This window comes from Euprymna scolopes, chromosome 11, assembly GCF_053919585.1.
Source record: "Euprymna scolopes isolate OS-2025 chromosome 11, ASM5391958v1, whole genome shotgun sequence".
Taxonomy (NCBI): Eukaryota; Metazoa; Mollusca; class Cephalopoda; order Sepiida; family Sepiolidae; genus Euprymna; species Euprymna scolopes.
Window position 1 is genome coordinate 60,536,214 of NC_136492.1, and position 21,963 is coordinate 60,558,176.

At 28.8% G+C, this 21,963-nt stretch overlaps 1 long non-coding RNA gene across 2 annotated transcripts in view; it reads right to left on the minus strand.

Moving 5' to 3' along the window:
* LOC145287871 (uncharacterized) overlaps nt 1-21,963 on the minus strand; it is a 194,787-nt gene that overhangs the window by 164,704 nt on the left and 8,120 nt on the right. Inside the window, exon 1 of one of the 2 annotated variants that reach the window (XR_013869222.1) lies at nt 12,312-12,419. The exons of the other annotated variant lie outside the window; for it this stretch is intronic. This is a non-coding gene — a long non-coding RNA (uncharacterized LOC145287871). Of the gene's footprint in view, nt 1-12,311; nt 12,420-21,963 lie in introns of those variants that run through there. 2 annotated transcript variants of the gene reach the window in all.

Consider the following 21,963-nt stretch of genomic DNA (forward strand, 5'->3'; position numbering starts at 1 on the left):
TTAAAGATTGGTTGCTTTTATCGCAATATGTAAAATAAAAACGAAGTCATACATATATGTGTGTGTGTGTGTGTGTGTGTGTGTGTGCGTGTACATATCTATAATACACAATTTTTTTCTGTCCCTTCCTGTCCATTTTTTTAACCTCACCATGCTGAAAAGGATTTTGATGGAGGCATAAGTTTTTTTTTCTTCCATTTCTGTTAATATCTCCTGCTATGAATTACCATTATTCGTGAAACATTATTCCGAATTTATGAGGTTAGTTAAAATGGTTGCGTTTGAAAAAGATCTGTACATTTGTGTATTTTTTTTTTCATTTAACCAAAAAATTTTATTAAAAAGGATTTTCTTGGTAATTTTTTTTTTTTCATTTTTTTTTCTTTTTGTGAAATAGAAATAAAATATTTTGTCAAAATCCATACAAAAATAAAAAAATATTATCTCAGAAAAAAAAAAAAAAGTTTCATTTAAGCATACTCAACCCTCTTCGCTTCACCACCCTCGTCACCCCTATTTCAATTCCCTCCTCATATTCGTCTCTCTATAAAAAAAAAAAGTATCAAATATACTATTGCTTCATCCTGAGGAAGCTTCTGACAATAAAAGAAGTGAAAGATTAGTCTACTTAGTTTTGATGTGATTTTGTTCTTTTTATTTTGTTGCGTGCTCACTTTTTCCATTTTACTTTTCTCTACACACACAGTTATATACATATATAATTATTTTCATAGTCAGACATCGTCGCAGCTCACGAGAGCCATGGCAACAAACAAACCGGAAGTCCAAACTGGAGTTTCGCCCTTATTTGGGCTCATCAGTTGGACATATCCGAACTTATTGGCTGTTAAGGCTCGTGTGAGCTGTGAAGTTGTCTGGCTGTAGAAATAATTGTATATTCTCTCACACTGAAGATATATATATATATATATATATATATATATATATATATATATATATATATATATATATATATATATAGCAATTGGAGATGGACTCAATGTGAGTTGTTTTTTTTTGTTTTGTTTTGTTTTTAATTTTTATTTGTTGCATCGCTATGTATTTTTTCCGGTTGATAACTTTCTGGTTTTCTGATGAGTTCATGGAAAAAAGTTTTGCCATTGACATACAAATATCGGTTGTCTTTCTGTGAACGAAACGGATCCATAATTGTACCCAAGTTTTTTGTTTGTTTTTGGAAAAAAGAAAATGATTGGTAAGCAAAAATGTTGTTTATTTATGCATATATAATTATTTATTTGATTACGTTGTTGTTGGAAATAAATAAAAACTTAATATATTGTCAAACAGATTTTTTTTTACCTCCGTTAAAAAGCACAAGAAAAGGCAAAAAAACTATATTCAACTATATATTAAGTATGTGTTATAGCCCTGTTAAGGGTCGCAAAGAAAAACAGAACGCCAAAATAAAGTAACAGCATGTATTGCAAAGCATACAATAGGTTGGTTGTTCGTCGTAGTCGACGAACGATCTAACTTCGTCCAGTGGTTATCAACTTACACCATGTAGCTTAGTTTTCCGGTATTAATTGAGATTGGAAGAGTCTATTAGTAGGGAACATAGGTTAGTTCCGCCAAAACAGTTTTAAAACAACAGACGGATTTACTAAATAAAATGGCGAGTCACAGTTAACTTAAGTTGTTTTGTTTTTTGTTATTTCCTACAATTAAATTTTACAACAGAAGTATACGAGAACATGCATTATAAACTGTATGACACACACATACACACACGGAGGCTGTTATTACAATTCTGAATTTTTGAGATGAGGATTGGTTATTTGGATTATTTGGACTACTGTTCTCATCTTGAGTGTCATTTTCACAGCGTTTCGGTCGATGTAACCTAAGACTTTCTTGTCGAACTCGGAAATTTGGACGGAATTTCAAATGGAACTCTTTATTTACTTCATGGGGTGGGAGTTAGCATGCTCTCGTTCTGTCAGAGGTTCTGAGTAATTCGCAATTGTATTTTTCAGTCGCCCACACTGAGAATTGAACCTTGAATTCACTTTTACAATTGATTTTTCCAAGTACTCCAACCACTACACCATAGGTCCTTCCTAAGTTCGACAAGATACATCTGAAGAACGTCAGAGGAAACGTTGTGAAAATGACACTCAAGTTGTGAACAGTAGTCCGAAGAATCCATAATCCAAATAATAAGAGGTTGTTATTACTTGAAAACTTGTAAAATATTTTTAAATGAAAGATTCATCAAAATGATTGAAGTAAAGCTGGTTGAAATTCTTGTAAGAGAATTCCCAAGATGGCTAAACAAAAAGGGAATCGCCATTAAAGAATTTGGTTTAAGCTTTCACTTTTGATTCCGTTTTTAAAACATTATGGGTCAAACTCATTTTTAATAAATGAATACTTGGCAGTCAGAATCAAAAATGTCCATTTTAATGATGTGTTCTTATATAAATAATAAAAGAATAATAAAAAAAAAACTTGCTTTGTTTGGGGATTTGTTTGTGAAAAAAAAATCAATTAAAAAGAAAAACGAATTCGTATTCTAAAACATGTTTTCACTCAACAAATCTAAACTCTTAATTTTTATTAAATAATCTTTTTTTTTTAATTAAAATCATTCAATTGTTTTATATTAATTGTCGGTTTATTAAATATTAAAATGCTTATTCTTATTTCCTTTATTATTTCAAATTTCAATCATTGAAAAAAAAAAAAAAAAAGAAAGAAAAAATCGGTATCTCCCTGGAAAAATTCTCTCTCTCTTTCTCTCTCTCTATATATAAGTGCAATTGTCTGTGTGTGTGTGTGTGTGTGTGTGTGTCTGTACATTTCCCTACCAAACTACTCTGTCAATTTTCAGTCTAAAGACTCGAGATTTTACATGAAGGGTATTGAGATTTGGAAAAATCTTTTTAAACGGTGTTCAGCCAGAAATTTGGCTGTCAAGGGGTCAAAGTTCAACTCTACCAAATTTCTCCGCCAATTTTGGGTCTAAACACTTAATATTTTAGATGTAGGTTACTTGGACATTGATCAAACATTTCAATTTGATTTGAGCCCAAAACAATAAATGTTAACAGATTAAAATTGGGATCAAATTTTTTAAATATTGACCTTTGCGGTCTCTACCAAATTACTCAGCCAATTTTCGATCTAAACATTTGAAATTTTACATAAAGTGTATTGATAGGACAAGCTTTTTAATCGGGGTTTGGCCAGAAATTTGGCTGCTAAGTTCAAAAGATTTGACCTTTGCGGTCTCTAGCAAACTATTCAGCCAATTTTAGGTCTAAACACTTCAAATTTTAGATATAAGTTACCTGGACAGGAGTCAAACTTATATATATATATGCACATAAAGTTATGAACAGTACATAGGGCCCGAGCAAAGTCGGGCTGAACTGCTAGTAATATATATATATATATATATATATATATATATATATATATATATATATATTCCAGGTTGAAAGATATCCCAAAATTAAGAATTGAATTTCAACAAGGTTCGTTGATGGTGCTTAATCAAAAGAGCAAATTATAGTTTTTATTTTTCTTTATATAAATACAGTCATATCTTGCTACGATGTGCAGACCGTTTCAATCATAATTGATCTCATCAAGCAAGAAAAGTTAAAAATAAAGCCACTAAAAGTTTCATTCACTTTTATGATAAGCTGTATTAGACACGGCCCAAAAATGGAAACATAAATCTATTAAAATCCATTATTCTTGATCAAGGTTTTTCTTTCAGAAAGACAAAAGCCTTAATTTTATTATATGAAAAGCAGAATATAAAACTTTTTCTGCTATTTTTAATAGAATTTTAAATTAAAATTTTTCCAAAACCATACCATTCACCGCCATTTTTGTTTCGATGGTTAAAACATTAAAATATTTTTTAAAAGGTTTTTAAGCCAAATAACTTCTTTTTTTTTATTGGCAAAATAAGATTTAGGATGATTTCCTATAAGAATATGCAAAAATATAATATAAGTACTTGAATTTTAAATAATTTTATATCACTATAGATTTGCGTAGCGAAATTAAAAACAAAATTTAATGTTAAAGTTTAAAATTAAGTACGCAAGCTGAAGAGGACTAAAACTATATTTAATTTTGTATTTTTAACGTTTGATTTGACGATTAAGAGAAGGGTTTAATTCTTTTTTCATAACATATATATATATATATATGTTGCCTTCATAACCCGTGAAGTTAAGCAACGAACTGGCTGGTCAGTACCAGATTGGTGATCATTTTGGGAATGCTAGGCGTCGTATGAGTTGAAAACAACTCCTGATATCACGGTTAGATCATCATAGGAAAATCAACAAGAAATTGTCGAAAGAAATTATCGTATTTTAAACCAAATGCGGTTATTTATCGATTTTTTTTTCTTTTGGTATCGATTCTTCACAGTACTTCCTATTTAATAGTATATAAGCAATATTGGGCTCACAAAAAGAAAATTATTATTTTTTAAAGATTTAAAAGTAGTGTTTTCCGCAAAAATAATGAATTTTTTTTTTCTAATCTGAAAGATACTTATTAACATATTCAACGAATTTCACACTTCAAAACACAAAAGATGAAAAATTAAACACATTCAAAATTCATATTTTTAACCTTAAAATCTGATATGTTTTTATCTACAATCCTTACCCTCCTCACAATACAATATATTTTGTTCAGTTTCGGCTAACTATTTTAAGAATATTTGTACTCACAAATAAAGGAGTGGAGTTTTGTAGGCACACACACATATATCGATTATGAAAAAAAGAAAGTACACCATTACAAAGTCAATTCTTCACTTAATAATCGGTGAAAATTTCCTATCGATTGGATAATTACTTGATTTTTTGGTAGATTTTTAAAGAGAGACTCCGTCAAAAAAATACTTACTCCCTTCTTCCGTTTTGGTCGTGCCTAAGCTATATATATATATATATATATATAGCTTAGTAGCTTAGGCACGACCAAAAAAAATATATATATATGCGAACCTAAATTATACAGTTTTGTGTATCTGAATATATTTCTTAAATTTTCAAATTTAGACTGAGAATCTAATAGAAACAAAAGAAGCGCAATAATACGTGTGTGTGTGTGTGTGCGTGTGTGTGATCTACAGACTGTTTTGCTGTATCACAGCTCTTCAGTGTGGTTAGACTATCATTCATCCCAAGCCAGGAATCGAACCTAGAACCATCTAGTTTATAGTCAGATATTGAAATACATTCTTCAGATACACTGCCCTCATTTCTCATTGCCGATTTCGAGTTTTGCATCAAACAGCAATCTCAACCTGATATCAGCTGGTCTCATTGAAAAGTATCAGCTACGTTGTGTCGACATTATAAAAAAAAAAAAAAATCATGTTCTGAAAATTTTCGTTTTTTTTTTTAATGACACAACACGTTAGCAAGAATCAACCAATGAGCCAAGTAAATGTGTAGTCGTGAAAAATAAAAAATAAAAAATCAAAGTTACCTTTGAGTTCATACCTCGCACCCCACCCCCGCACCACCATTTCCTATGAAATACATTAAATATCTATAAATATTGCTTCGAGATGGAAGTGTTATGTGTGTGGTCACGTACTGTCATATGTATTTGAAAAAACAATTTTTGTGGCGTTCGCTTGTTATATTAAGAGAAGGATTTATTCCTACACTTTTGATAATCGGAAATTCTGTGAAACTGCAGTAAACTATTAAGCCATATTTATTATTGTTATAAAGCTCTACCTAAAAGGACATCGAGTATTTTCTGTGTTTAAGGTCTGTTATATATATATAACACATCAATACATATGTTAATTATGATGCTGCATCTTTGTGGGCACTAATGTTTGTATACGGACTATCTTTATTAAATGAAACAATTTATCTATAGGGTTAGGAATATACACACATTTTTATACAAACATGTCTAGCTCTACAAATGCATATGCTTAACTCGAGTCAAAGTGTCTGATGGCAAGAGTTAAGATTATATACATATATAAGCAAAACAATTTTTTTTGTTTTTAATTTAATGCTGTTTTTGAGATGCTTTTTTTTAATCTTTATCTTATTAAATTTGTACAGCTATTTTTTTTATCTGAATTTTGTTATTGGTTTGTTGTTTTGGTTTTATTTTAAACTGACTGTAATTTTTTATGGGCAAATTTGTTACAAGTTTTGGATTTGTTTTGTTTTGTGGTCTGTGCAAAATCGAAATTTAAAAAAAATCCCAACATATGGAAGACGATCTGCTTTTTTCTTTTTTTTTTTTGCCATCATTTCGAGAGAGACAAAAATAAACGCAAAAACTTCATTTCATTGATGAAAAACTCATTGAAAAAAAAACAAAAAATTTTTTCTCTCTTTCAGATCTTGTTCAAACAAACAAAAGAAAAACATCAACAAGAAATATAAATGAAATACAATAAGAACCCTCCCTCCACTCCCACCAAAAAAGATTGGATGAGGAGGTAAAAAGTTAAAAGAAATGAGCTTCCGATTTCCTTCCTTGCAAAATACAATCAGCTCGAATTTGGGAAAAATACAATCAGATATTTAAAAATAAATAAATAAAAACTATCTTTTGTTTTAAATTCCCAGTGAAAAACTTATTTCTAAGTTCACCCCCTCCTTCCAGATCATAAGTCATTAAAATGGATCAGGGATACGAAATCGTACATCGTTTGGAGTTATTGAATCATAAAATCAAGTCATTAATTGGACCTCTAAAGGTTGTCATGTGTGTGTGTATGAATTTGAAGGTCTGCTAAAACACTGTCCTCAAATGTCTAAGGTCTCCCTGTACAGGGGTTTGTCAGGACAACCTGGCATAAGGATACTTCATGCTTACAAGTAAACCTTCACTAAATATGCAAAATCACATAGTATTCGTGGCCCAAAAAAGATCTTCTCGATATGGTTAGCCCATAGTGGTTTTTACAAGAGAATGGCGCATCTTCTTCAAATGATGTTGCCTATAGTAACAGCGCTAAGCTGGATACTCAACCAAACTAGGTGAATTCTTGCCCTGGTATCCAATAATACCAAACGATCATAAGAAAGATATACTATAACAATACTATATAAGATATACTATGGTCAATTAGAGAGATGAAAATTAATATTCTTAACTTCTTTACTAACTTAATGTTTGAGACGTAAGGCAGGATTAATGGAATATTCGAATATCTAAGTATCTCATACAGAGATCAAGCGTTAGACCCAGAAAAGGGGCCCATTGGTTTTTTGAGAACTTTGAAGTAAAATGAAACCAGGGAGAAACAAGTAAATCCAAATTTCATTTTTCGTTAGAAATATATATATATATATATATATATATATATATATATATATATATATATATATGGGGGGGGGGCATGTAAGCCCAGCAAATGCAAGGACAAATGTTCATATTTACTGATGAAGGCTTCCTCAAAAAAAAAAAAAAAAAAAAAAAAAAAAAAAAAAAAAAAAAAAATGGTATTTCATATATTTTGAATATTCTGTATCTCATGAAGACTTATCTGTTTGAGGTAGGCTGAAACAATTGTATGTAAATAAAAACTTTTTTATGATAAATTAATACAAAAAAATCTCATTTATTGAAGTTATACAAGATTAAAATGAATAATCTCCAACCCTGTACTATCCAGCTATTACAAAAAGCTTTGTTTTATATATATATATATATATATATATATATATATATATATATATATATATATATATATATAAAGGGAATAAAAGTATGCAAATTAACATTTACAACATTTAATGATCAACAACAAGGAACACAAGAATTATTTCCTTATTCCACACAGCTTCAAAAATTTGAATTTTTTTCTTCAGAGGAAATAATTTTTTTATAGACTTGCTGATTAGCACAAAAAATGAAAAGAGAATAAATATTAAAAAAGGTATAAAAATGCAACCATCATGGAATAAGGACATTCCTTATTTTTAAATAATAAATTTTGTAAATCTTAATTTGAATAATTTAATTCCCCTCGTATACTGATGGGATACCTTAATATATCGTGCAATTTTTCAGGATAAAATTAAGTTATTAATGTTACTATTCATACTAATATTTATATTTCCGTTTTGTATATATATATATATATATATATATATATATATATATATATCATTAGCACTTTATCTAATAACAATAAAAGCCTAATGCGCTTTGTCTCTTCTACATAATATAAAAAAGATACAATTATTTTGAGCCAATGATATAAACAATATTTTGTTTTTATTAACTTTAATGACGATAATTTTATGGGAAGATATAAACACATAAACCTACTTTTAAAAAATATAGATACGCGTAGACTTTCATCCATAACCAATTAACATTAGTTATTAGACAGTCCCAGAATTACATTGTCACATTTCAAAAAGGTTTCCTTAGAAATCTACGAGCTTATTGCAGAATAGAAGCACTGTCATCAATATATATATATATATATATATATATATATATATATATATATATATATGAAAAGATTATATATATATATATATGAAAAGATATCTAAATTTCAAATTCAAAGATGTTGTTCATCTTATCATTTATTTATTTCAGCATGTTAAGATGTTTATTTCTTGTATCATGCTGAAGTAATAAATGGTAAGATGATGAACAATATCTCGGAATTTTTAATATAGACTTTTTGTCATTCATTTGTATATGCTCTGTAGTTATATTTAAAATACATCGAACTTTATAAATACAATGATTGGTATAAATAAAGGGTGAAATATAATTGGAAAAGCATATTTTCCCCCCATAAACATAAGCCAATTTTGAAGAGTCCATTTTCTTTGTCCAGACTTATTTTTCTTAACATTTAAAAACCATTGGAAATTATCAAAGTATAAATTTTTTTCCAATCTTTAATTCAAAAACTTATCAATATTATTTTGACTGCAAACATTTACGTAAGTTTTGCATTTACATAAAAGAATTTATTTAAAAAAAAAAAAAATGTAATAAATATGATTCCAGAGAGAAGGTCTATTTGGTAACGGCTTTTGTTTTGCAAATCGGAAACTGACAAATAGTGTTCATCAAAAAACAGTCTCATAATTTTATACCGTTTAGATTTGGGCAGAATGTTTAATTTCACTTGCAAACATTTCATAAAGAATTAAATTTCTTTTAGTAAGTTCGCTTGGCAAAGTAAAACACACACATACACACGCACACACGAAATCATTTAAATATAGAACGCCCTCCAGCCCTCAACCATAAAGTTTGGTTTGATTATTTGTAATAAAAATTACAATTTCCAATTATAAAACTATTTTAATTTTATGCTTCAAAAAAAACAAAGAAAAACAATTGTGAAGACAAATTACTCTAAATTAAAAAAAAAAAAAAAAAAAAAAAAAAGATTCTAAACTAAATGGGTAACTGTTTGATAAATACTGCTTATCAATTCTGATTTAAAAACCAGAAGCCGTCACCAAGTAGATTTTTTTGTCTTTGACCACAAATATATTAAAGCTTATACCAAAACAAAGAATGAGATTATATGAAAATAAAACAAAGGAAAGAAAAGAGGAAGCAAATAAAATTATTAAAATCATAAAAAGTTGTATGTTTCTGTGAAATGGAAGCAAGAAAGGACATTTTTTTTTAAATGACAAGATTATAATAAAAACGTTGGTGCTTGTTGAGATAAAGTCGACAGATAGATTTTTTTAAAATGTTTTTTTTAGAAAAATAGCATTACTTACTTAATTGTCATGTCGAAAATAGTAATATATCAAAAAATTAGGAAAATATTGAGTAGAAAGTTATTTATAGTTAAAAATAGTTTTTACTGAAAATTGGGTAAAATTGCATTTTTCTTAGATGTTATAGACGAAGAGTTCATACACACACACGGACTTAACTCGGAACGGATATTTTATGGTTTCCAACATTTCTAACTTTTACGGATATATATATATATATATAACTACTTCATTTACTCACATAAAATTAATATACGAAAGTATAGATTTATGCGTAAATAAGTATTTACTTCAAAAGTGCTCAATACGTAGGTAGAGCTTAGCTTAATCACCATATATATTTTATGAATTATTATATATATATATATATATATATATATATATATATATATATATATATATATATACTAAAACACAATAACAGTTGTTCTACTCGCTGAATTTCGTAATTTTTGGATATATTACTGTTTCGACATGACAATTAGGTAATATTATTTTTGCTTAAAACGAGAGTTTAAAAAAAAAAAAAAAAAAAGAGATCTGTATACTTTATCTTAACAAGTACCAAAACATTTTTTTTAATTCATCGGAATTTTGTTATTATATTAACAAAATCATTGCATAGAAATTCCCAACTTTTCATGAAAAACACATCAACAAAAACCCATTTTTTTTTTTAAGTTACTCCATCAAATCCGATAGTCAAGAGGTTTGTATCATAGTCCCTTTGTCCGTCTCGGCCCATTAATCACTGCATTGTAATATTTTGTGCATGGGTGTGTATGCTGGTTATTTGAGGTGGTCAGTTGATGCCCGATCCCCACCGTCACCCTCCCCCCAACAATCAAGATTTGAAGACTTTTTTTTTTTTTTTTTTTTTAATTTTTGGGGTATTTTTTTTTTCTATTTGATAAGACATTTTTTTCAGAATTTTCAATCCATTTTCAACTTCATCAATTAATTGAACATCTTCATTGTCGTACCACAACCACATTCGGCATTTTCATAAAATTGAACCATTTGTTCTTGGTTCCTTTCATGGATGGTAGAATCAAGTCTTTTAAAACGGAAGAACTTTTTTTTGTTGTTGTCGATTTTCTCTTTTACTTATGAAACTTTAAAAGTAATTTCATAGAATCTCCGAGCTGGTGGTGGTGGGCTTTTGGTGGTTTTATGGGTTTTTCGGGTACCATGAGAAGGATTTGGGCATTGAAAACCTTCACAAATAAGTACTTTGTCATGAAACCCTCTAATCACTAGCCCTTAGCAGTTTGAAGACGAGAGTGATTCTATAGAAATAATGCTTTAAAAATTTCGAAATTTTAAAAATGTTTAAAAGAAAAAAAAAACATTACCTAAGAGTAAAAAAATGTTATAGAGTAGACCCGAGTCTAGTCTATAACTTTGAGTAAAGTCTAGTAGACTCTTAAGTCTCGATAGAGCAACTAGTCTAGAAATCTAAATTAATAGCTGAAAAGCCAAGTGAAAGGACTTCAGCAATCCATTGTTTGCATACATAGAAATCTTTTATTTAAGGGAATTTTTCCCCCCCAACTTCTTATTTTTATCTTTATTTATTTATTTATTTATATATTTTATTTTTTTTGAGGAGGCTTTAAAAAAATTTGGTACGTATATTACCGCGCTGAAATAATATTTAGAAATCCATTCTTAATATGAGGAGGGTGTTTTGTAATTATTCTGTACTTTCACGTCAAAATTTAAAAAAAAAAAGGATATCGCAAAAGTTTGATTTAACTTAGAAATATTATTAAAATAAAAGAACAGCACAGTAACACAAGTGCATAAACAACAAATTTTTTAACCCCTCATATCTAGTGTCGTCTGCTTTTTTTTTTTTTTTTTTTTTTTTACATAGCTTTTAAATCGTAAACGGCTTTGACAATTTCCGGAACTGAATTTGGAATTTCCATAAGTATTCTGAAGTTACTTCATTATCAGAATTTACATCTTCTGAATGTCCATTCCTTACATATCCCATATTGGGATTTTGTGATTCAATCTTGGTTTAATGAGATGAGTAAGGAAAAAAAAAAACAGTTTAAAATGAGGAGTAAAAATCATTTAATAATTGGGTGAAGGTACAGAATAGTTCATAAAAAAACTCCCTTCCATGACATTCTTATATTAAGAATGTGTTTCTTACGAATAACGCTATTATTTAGAATCTTATTCTTAACCCTTCTTTGTTAACCATTCTGTTTCTATACACATATAATAAATGCCATTCTTAAAATACTATATTATTCTAAATATTATTCTATAATATTCTATACACATATAATAAATGCCATTCTTAAAATACTCTTTAGTTTTGTTTTTTGTTGTTGTTTTTTTAGTTTAAGCTGAAATAATACAAGAACAAACAAATAATTCCCTTTCTTATGCTATTTCAACTGAATCCATTCCATAAACAAATAAGAAACAAAAGCAAATGCTTAAACAATAATAGAAAGGAGGAGAGGGGGAGATCCACCTGATAGATTAAACTTGTTCAGTACAAGAAAAAGAAATGGAAAAGAACATGAAACGTACCTTGATATCTACAGCATCATTGGTTCCATCGTCAAATGAACGCTTGAATGTCTCCAGTTTGAAAAATAAACTGTCCCCACACATCTTAATTAGAGAGAATAAATTTTTAAAAAATATATAGAAACATTAATTCCTTATAAACTAATAAAACAAAAATGCTTTCTTTGTCTTACAGGTTATTATTACGGTATTGAGTTCAATCCTTACTGAGTGCTCTATATTTCGTATCTTTTGCCAGGTTAAACTAAATATGAACATTCCAGACACACACATACAAAAAAAAAAAAAAAAATGATCCTGCACTTAATGTCATAACCATTTCTTAGCTAGGATGAGTGATCTCCCTTTAGCTCTCTCTAATATGTGTAGACATTTATCTTTGGATCAAATGCAAATATCTCATTTTTTTTTTAAGTATAACATTTATTTTGGTGCAACTACATTATAATATCGAAATTCGAAATTTGCGATATTGAATTTTAAGGTAAACCGATGGTCACTGTGTAATTGGCATGTTACAGTAATGAAAATATCCAAAAATTACGAAAAACGATAAGGCAGAAAAAAAAAATTATTAAAGAAAACATTTTTTTTTTAAATGAAAATTAGCGAAAATAAAATGTTTACTTAAAAAACATCAGAGTTCCAAGTGAAGGTAAATATCGTGTAACTATTGCCAAATTTTTTAAATTAAATTGTGCGTTAACAATCATACGTATTAGTTACTTGCCTTGTTTTTTAGCATAATTGAGTTCCTTCCCTTGTTATCATGTCACGTGTTCTAAAAACAATATGGCAGTTTTTTTTTTATAATGCTGTTATATTTAAGTACTTCTTACTTGCCAGTTAAGTAGATATCTCATTGTTCATTTGAAATTGACACAAAAAGTCAGTAAATACGTAACATTATTTTTTTTGTTTATTTTTCAGTTGATTTTTTTTCGTTTTCCTGATTTCGTTATTATAATATAGTTTCACTTTTATATTAATATTTGAATGTGGTATTATTGCGATTACTGACGTGAAAGAAGGAAAGGAAAACTGCTTGTACGAATGAATCAAAATACGTTTAGTTAAAAGTAGGATAGACCGAGGGTGATCAACTCCTCACATTTTCTAGAACTTTTTTTAAAATCTGTTTAACTTTTTTTTCTTTCTTTGATGAGAAATCATTCAAAGTGTAGCAACTGTTCTCTATCCTTAATCAGGTTAAGAGAGATATTTCTAGATTGCGCCATTTTGTTCAATTTTAGTTCTCCGTTCATAATAACTATTTTTTAAATCGTATTTCTAAGTTTGATTAAAGTTTTATATGTTTTTTTTATTCAATTGTAAGGTTAAAGTACAGAATACATTCAAAACACCATCCCTTCCCCATATTAAGAATGGCTCTTTAAATAATAACCTTATTATTTCAGCACGGATCAATAAGTGCATATGAGTACCAAAAAAAAAAATAAATAAATAAAAATAAAAAAAAACTGATCTTGTGTTCAACTTTTCCCTTTATTTTTTATTTTTTTTTTATTTTTCTTCCTTTGAAGATTGTAATGCCGGGTATGGGGCAGCCAAATCAGCTGCCAACATTGCCCCGCTTTTTTCCCTAGTATAGAATTAACTAAATATAAGATAAACAGTTAACAAAATATTTATTGTTGTGGTTTCTTCCGATTCTAAAAGACTTTCTACTATCTGACTAAGAACTGAAATTTTGCCATCCGCTGTAACTCTCCTTTACTCTTGTCTGGTATCTGTCAGACCTCCACCACCCCACCCCACACTGTTAATACAATCACTTGGTTCATAAGCAAAACAAGAAAGAAAAAAAGTTGAAGAAAATAAAAATAAAAATACACTAACATTAGTTACCTAGGGTTAGATGCTATGCCTCATGGAGTAAAAAGGTTGTCATCTTCTTTAAGGAGCAGGCATCTTGATCAAGCGATTCCCAAACTTGTTTTTATTTAACAACTACTTTGTTTAATCATTATTTTTTTTTTTTTTATTAGACTCCTCTTATTGTTTGGACTTTCGTAAAAAAAAAAAAAACGTTTATGTTAATTGTAGAATAATTAATTACAATAATACAACATTGTTTGAAAGGTTTGAATTTGATCTTTTTGAGATCTGGCTTTAAAGTCACACATTGCATTCTTGAGCACAAGTGAGTGCACTTCTGTTAATCAGGAATTTTATTCTTTCTTCCTTTTTTTTTCCGAAGAGGTTTACTAGTGGAAAGGAAAGACAATCTAAAATTAGTACTTGTTTTTTTTTATCAAACATTTCTAGTAATTCAACACAAGTTCAATCAAGTAGATATTGACTTACTGCCCACATCAGCAAGATGTGACACAAGATCGGAAAATGGGGACGTCAAGCCAGACGCCCTAAAAAAAAAAAAAAAGGGAGCAATCTAGCCTAGCAAAAAAAAAAAAATGCCTGGGTATCCTCGTCGATATTCTCCAGTAAAGGCGCCTCAGGCAACAAGCAATAAACTTGCCCCACTCAAAAATCGGGTGGCAAGGTCTAGTAGGGTGGACTTCTTAGGTAATACCCAGGCAGCGTATCTTAGTCCGGCAGATACTGAGACAGTTCCTGTCCCCTCACCTGTCGGACTAATTGTCAAGAACGGATTCTTGACTAGTATTTTCTACTCAGGTATCGAAGCAGCGAGAAGACCAACCCTGCACCATTAAAAATAACGAAGTATTACAAAAGAAAACATTAAAATGTACTCGCCGGAAGTATTTTTAGTTTTTATTTTTATTTTCATTTTTGGAAGAGCTATACTAGCTGAAAGGGAAGACAATCTGAAATTAATACTTGTTTTCTAACCAAACTGTTTTGGTAATTCAAAACAAGTTCAATAAAGTAACGAAATATTACAACAGAAAACATTAAATAACAAAACATTTATTGAATGAAATTAAAATTGTTAAAAAATTATCAACAATATTTCAAAGCAAATTATATTTAAAATTTACAAATAACATTCTATCAAAATATTTTTTTTTTAATTATGCAAAAATAAAATATAACATTCAGTTTAGAATGTTATGAAATGGGTGGAATGTATTTTTATAACTTTTTTCTTTTGTCTTGAAAAAGATAAATTTCTTTAATTAAAATAAAATAAAAATTTCAAGAATTGTAACAGTCATTTTAGAATATTTTTTGATAGGGACGATTTGTTTTGCTTGTTGTTTTTTGTTTTGTTTTGTTTTTTGAGAAATTGACTTTGGATTGTTTCCCCTTTCTGCTAATAAACTTCTCTGACAACGAAAACAAAAATAAACCTACTTCCTTTTAACTAAAGTACACTTGTGCCCAGTTTTGTGTTCAGTTTGTTCAAATTTCTTTATAAAGACTGAATTTATGTGAATAAACTCAAAGAATTTACAAAATTAAATCAAGATATTGCTCACATATTTCAGTTATTCTAGAAATTATTATTTTCACCTTCCATATTGTGGGATTATATCAAACACTTTGGGGACTCTTGATCTAGACCTTAGGTAAGCATTTTGAGCACTGTTTCTTATGTTGATAGTCCAGCTTCATAATTTGATTATCTTCTTTAGAATTTTAAATATTAGCAATGTTGATCTTCTGAGCATAAATATTTATTAATATTTTTAATTTACACATATGAAATAAAAAAAAATTTATATATTAAAATTGTTAACCTAGTGAAATAAATTTAATTTTTTATGCATTATTTAAAAAAAAAATTGAAAAAAAAAATTTTTTTAATCACAACAAATTTTCATTTTAAATTTAGTAGAAAGAATAAAGTACTTTGTTGTAGAATTAATTCTGTTGCTTAAGAAATATTTGTAATAGCATTCTTTGTTAATTAAAATGGTTATCTTGAACATGTCTACTCTGTAATGGCTGCCGGATGTTTTGCCTCACATTTTGATCGTTGTATGTACAAAAATAATATGCCCTTTTATTTTGATTGCAAATAATAATTTTTCCTTTTAATTTTGCAATAACGCATAATAAAGTCACACAATGTTTATTTAACATGAGATTAAATTATATTATAAAATTTGTTTTCATTTTTATTTTTTAAAATATCAATTAAATAATAATAAAATGAAACAATGTTTTTATAAATGGAATGAAAGTATATTAGGAATTTACAAATTAATTTACAAATAGTAAAACTACACAGTCGTGGATTTTTTAGACGAAGGCTGATTGTTTTATTGTTTTTGTATTGAAACATTGTACAAATAACACTTCAGATGAGAACAATAGTCCGATGAAAACAAGTAATACAAAAAAAACAAAAAAAACTACACAGTGTTTAGTAAGAAGGAGGAGTTAAAATATATCACAAAGTATCTTTTTCATTTTTATTTTTAAAATATCAATTAACAAATAATATAACGAAACCATGTTTTTTTAATGAATGCAATTGAAATATATTAGAAAGATACAAATTAATTAATAAAAAGTCAAATTAATTTTTCTTTTTTTTCTTTCTTCTCAAAAATTTTTTTTTTCTTCAAAAAATGTTTTTCTTTTTTTCTTTCATCAAAATTTTTTTCTTTTTTCTTCACAAAATTTTTCTTTTTTTTTCTTTCTTCAAAAATTTTGTTCTTTTTTTCAAAACTTTTTTTCTTTTTTTTTCTTCACAAATTTTTTCTGTTTTTTCTTTCTTCAAAAATTTTGTTCTTTTTTTCAAAACTTTTTTCTTTTTTTTCTTCACAAATTTTTTTCTTTTTTTTCTTTCTTCAAAAAAATGTTTTTGTTCTTATTCACAAAATTAAATCTTTTTTTTTTTTTCAGTTTTCATTTTGTTATGACAAATTATAGCTAATAATAATCATGTGTCCTATATAGAATATTTGTGAAGGAATTTTACATTGAGGATTAGTGATTAAACCATGATATGCCAACACCAGTTGAAATGTGAGATGAAACATTCGGCAGTCATTACAGGATTAAAATGTTCAAGATTAGGAATAAAAATTGAATATTTGACAAAAAAAAATGAAAATAAAAAATAAAAAAACACGAGTCAAATTTAAAAAATAAACATAAATTTAACAAGAGTTAATTTATGGCGTTACTACTAATAATACTGATAATCATAATAATGATATTAATGATAATATTAATAATGAGTATTAAAATAAACGATATTGATGATAATGGTAAGTGATCTCATTACTGATAGAACATGGCATTTAGCATTGTGGGGAAGTAATGCCTCTTCTAAATCTGTTGTTTGGGGATTTTTTAAAAAAAGTGTGTGTAAAACTGTCTTTGATGAAGAGCGAAATGGAATGAAAAAGAAGACACGGAAGAGAAAAAAGGTGATTAAAAAGTGTTTTACGTATTTGTGAACTTCATTCAATGAAATAATAGAGTTTTCATCGACTATTGGCATAATAAATGGTGTAAGTGAATTGATTTTACATTGTTTTTCAACATTTTTTTTTTTTTGGACTTAGTCGTATTGTCAGTGACACTGACTGTTTCTGTCAACCTGATATATATATATATATATATATATATATATATATATATATATATATATATATATATATATATATATATAATCTATGGATTTTAAAACTGAACTGGCCATGCCTGCTTTCAGGGCTGGTAAGATGGTGTCAGCCATAATGTCTTTAATCACTGTTGGAATAAAAATTATGAACACAAATTTTCTTTCTTTGCTCTTTTTTAATCATCCCTGTCCATTTATTTTACCCTTTTTTTAAAAAAAAAAAAAACATTTTGGCGCTCGTCCAGATTTCCCCCTATATCAAAAAACAATTTTTTTTAATAAAAATAAAGAAAAATCTGTATGATGAAAAGAAAATATCTTACACCAAAAATCATATAAATTAATCAAATAGTTTAAGTTTTAAATAAGAAAATCAAATTTTATGATTATACGAGGAGGGTTTGTCTTGCCCGCCATTTTGAAAATAATCTCAAGAAACAAAAGGAGATAGCTTAACAATCATTCAAATTTGGGAAATTTATATTGTAATTCATATGAATTTATTTTTATTTATGGTATGTTTTCCAAGTACATTTTAACAGTATATTCCAAGGCGCTTGTCCAGAATTCCCTTTTATAAAGACAAACATAAAGAAAAGTCTGCATGATGTACATACCTGTGATGGAAAAAAAATATCGTGCACCAAAAGTCAAATAAATTGATCAAGTAGTTTTATTTTTATAAAGAAAGTAATTTTTAGCAAATTTAAATTATTTCAATGCCCCTCTTCCCAATGTTAAGAATGGTTTTCTAAAACCATAATTTGAAGTTATTTCCCTTGTTTTTCAGCCTCTATTCAAAACAGTGTCACAAGATCGTCGCCTATAGTTTAGCCATGAAATTTGATTTTCTTATTTAAAATGTTGTGACAAGCTTCTGGGCTTGACCTTTACTCTTAATCTGAATGGAACACGTACATCAAATTCCGTTGCCAAGGTCGCTGGAAAAATGGTGGGCTCTTTCTATCGATCCAGTAGATATCTCACTGCTGATGCAATTCTCTACCTGTATAAGAGCCAGTTACCTCCAAGGAGTACTGTTGCCATATCTGAGCAGGAGCTGCTAGAAAGATCCTGCCTTGACAGAGTTCAAAATAGACTTCGTAGCCTAGTAGGTGATGCCCTTTTCTCTTCCTTGCAACCTCTTTCTCACAGAAGAGACGTTGTGAGCCTGTCTCTGCTTTATTGTTATTTGCATGGCAAGTGCTCGTTTGAGCTCCAATCTATGGTCCCCTCCTCGCCAAACTTTCACGAGAAACACTTTTCTATCTGAAAACACTATCAATATTTTTCCCCACTCTTTACCTATGCCTAAACCTAAACGTAGATTCCATGAACAAAGCTTCTTTCTTAGAACTGCACACCTGTGGAACTCTCTTCCGTTTGCCTGCTGTTCAGCTGACCTCAATATGGTCGTATTCAAGTTCAATGTAAACAAGTTCTTGATGAGCTGTTCCCCTTAAGTAATCCAATTTACCAAATTTACACTATTAACGATTACTACGATATTGTCCCATTGACTACTGTACACTCTTTGACGCTTATCCTCGCGTGGCCTCTAGGCCTTGGTTAGTGGTGACTCCTGTGTAAAATAAAACGGTTTGATCAATTTATGTGACTTTTGGTGTATATTTTCTTTCGGTCACAGTTCTGTAGATACAACAGATTTTTTTTTTTTTCATAAAGGTGAATTCTGGACAAGTACTACCATTTTTTTTTTTTTTTTTTTTTTGCTGTAAAATAAAACCATTACATCTGGAGGGAATCCGGTAGGATTTGAACCCAGTTCAACTAATTTAGCACTTATACATGTGTATATTGTTAAAAAAGAAAATGCTGTAGAGTCAAAGGTGACTTTGCAACTGGGTTTGAATCCGTCGACTGGCAGTGATTACACTGAACATTGCATAAGCATAAAACACTGGTGGCCATAGGTAATTATAATGAATATTTAACGTAAAAAATATTGTTATCGTCCTGTTAAAGATGACGATTCGGCCTCTAAGACAATTTATAATAAGCAGTTGGAAACACCCGTCTAGCAGAAAACACTATCAATAATTTCACCCACTCTTTATCTGTGCCTAAAACTAAACGTAGATTCCGTGATCAAAGCTTCTTTCTTAGAACTGCACGCCTACAGAATTGTCTTCCGTTTTCCTGCTTTCCAGCTGACTACAATATGGTTGTCTTCAAGTCTAACGTAAACAAGTTTTTGATGAGCCGTTCCATATAAGTTAACAAATTTACCGAATTTCCATTATTAACGATTACTATATTGTCCCATTGACTACTGTACACTCTTTAACCCTTATCCTCGAGTGGCCTGTTGACCTTGATAAGTGGTGATGCCTATGTAAAAAAAAAAGACTATGTGTAAAGCGATGTTCCGGCCTCTACTGTCGAGCACTATACGGCTAAACTTACTGTATATGTCCTACTGATTACCAAGAGTTTAAATTCTTTTCTTTCCCATTTATATATATTTTTACTATTTACATCACGAGTGCTCAATTTGTGAGTAGTTGTAGTAATACTACTATATTATATATATACAAACATAATCTCTCTCTCTGTGCCTCTCTCTCTCTCTCTCTCTCTATATATATATATATATATATATATATATACTAGACTACCCGTGACACGTTGGGTCAGTATGTTATATTAGCTATGGAATTCATGTATGAGCGTGACACTTGTGACGTAAAGAAAATAGGTTGTTTTTTTTTTTTTTGACTTAACAGAAACATTTATATGAAAGTATATTAAAATGAAAAAGAATATAGATAGATTTCTATGAGTCTTTCTGTTTATTATAATTATTTTTGAAAAGATTTTTTTTACAGTTACTGAATCATAAGTAGTTGTCCATACTTATAGGTAAATGTGCACTAAACAGATACCATAATACTTATTATAGTTAAATTCAAATTTTGATATATTTGCTTTTTTTTTTTTTTTTTTTTTTTACATCGTTCATTTCTGTATTACGTTTAAGTTATCTTAAACCCCACTCTTCCCATGTTAAATAATAATTTCGAAATAATAACGTTAATATTTCAGCGTCCCAATTGTTCTTTTGTTTATTTTAACCCCCACTCTTCCCATGTTAAATAATAATTTCGAAATAACAACGTAAATATTGCAGTGCGCAGGTCATGCGCGCATGCGCAACCGGATGTCGTGATCCGGAAAGTGGGTTACATACATCATTACAAGATCATTTGAGTTTTATAATTATACAGATAATCATTCAAAAAACATTCCAGATTTCATTCGACAATACTTTATTATCAGACAATTGTTTTTGCTCATCCTGAACATATTTTTCATATATTCAAGAATTGACATGATAATTATATGACTATTTCTGCATTATGAAAAAAAAAAAAAAAAATTGAACATTGTTAAAATGTTCAATTTTTTTTTTTTTTTTTTTTGCTGAAAAAAATAAACGGTAAGATGAACACCATCATGAAATTTGGAATATAGACTTTTTGTCATTTATTTGTATATGCTCTGTTATTATATTTAAGATACAATATATACACATGATTGAATAAGCATATTTTACCCATAAACATATATAAGTGAGAATGTGTGTGTGTGTGTGTGTGTGTGTGTGTGTGTGTGTGCGAGAACACTTCTCAACCTATATACTCAACAAATTTTTTATCTACAGACTTGAAATTTGGTATATAGGGTATTCAGATATGTGGAAAACTTTTTAATTTGGTTTTCATCCAAATGGCTGCTAAGGATCAGGATTGAAAAATTGATACTTGGGAGTCATCGGATTTTTATATGTTTGTCAAATGTGCATGCGCAACTGTAAAACATGAGAGCTTCTTTAAGAATAAGTAGGTTTGAAAACACTTTGTAAAGATAGTGTCAAGCTAATCTAATGGTAATCGTACTTGACTCACTGTCTAGGTTTTGGTATGGATCTCAGCTAGAGTATATTATGCTTACTTACAAGAAGTGAACTGTTTAGAAAAAACAATACTCACATGCACATGCCTCAGTTTTTGTAGTAAAATATAATATTTATGCGTATTTTATGACTGGGCAACGCCGGGCAGGCTGCTAGTATATATATATATATATATATATATATATATA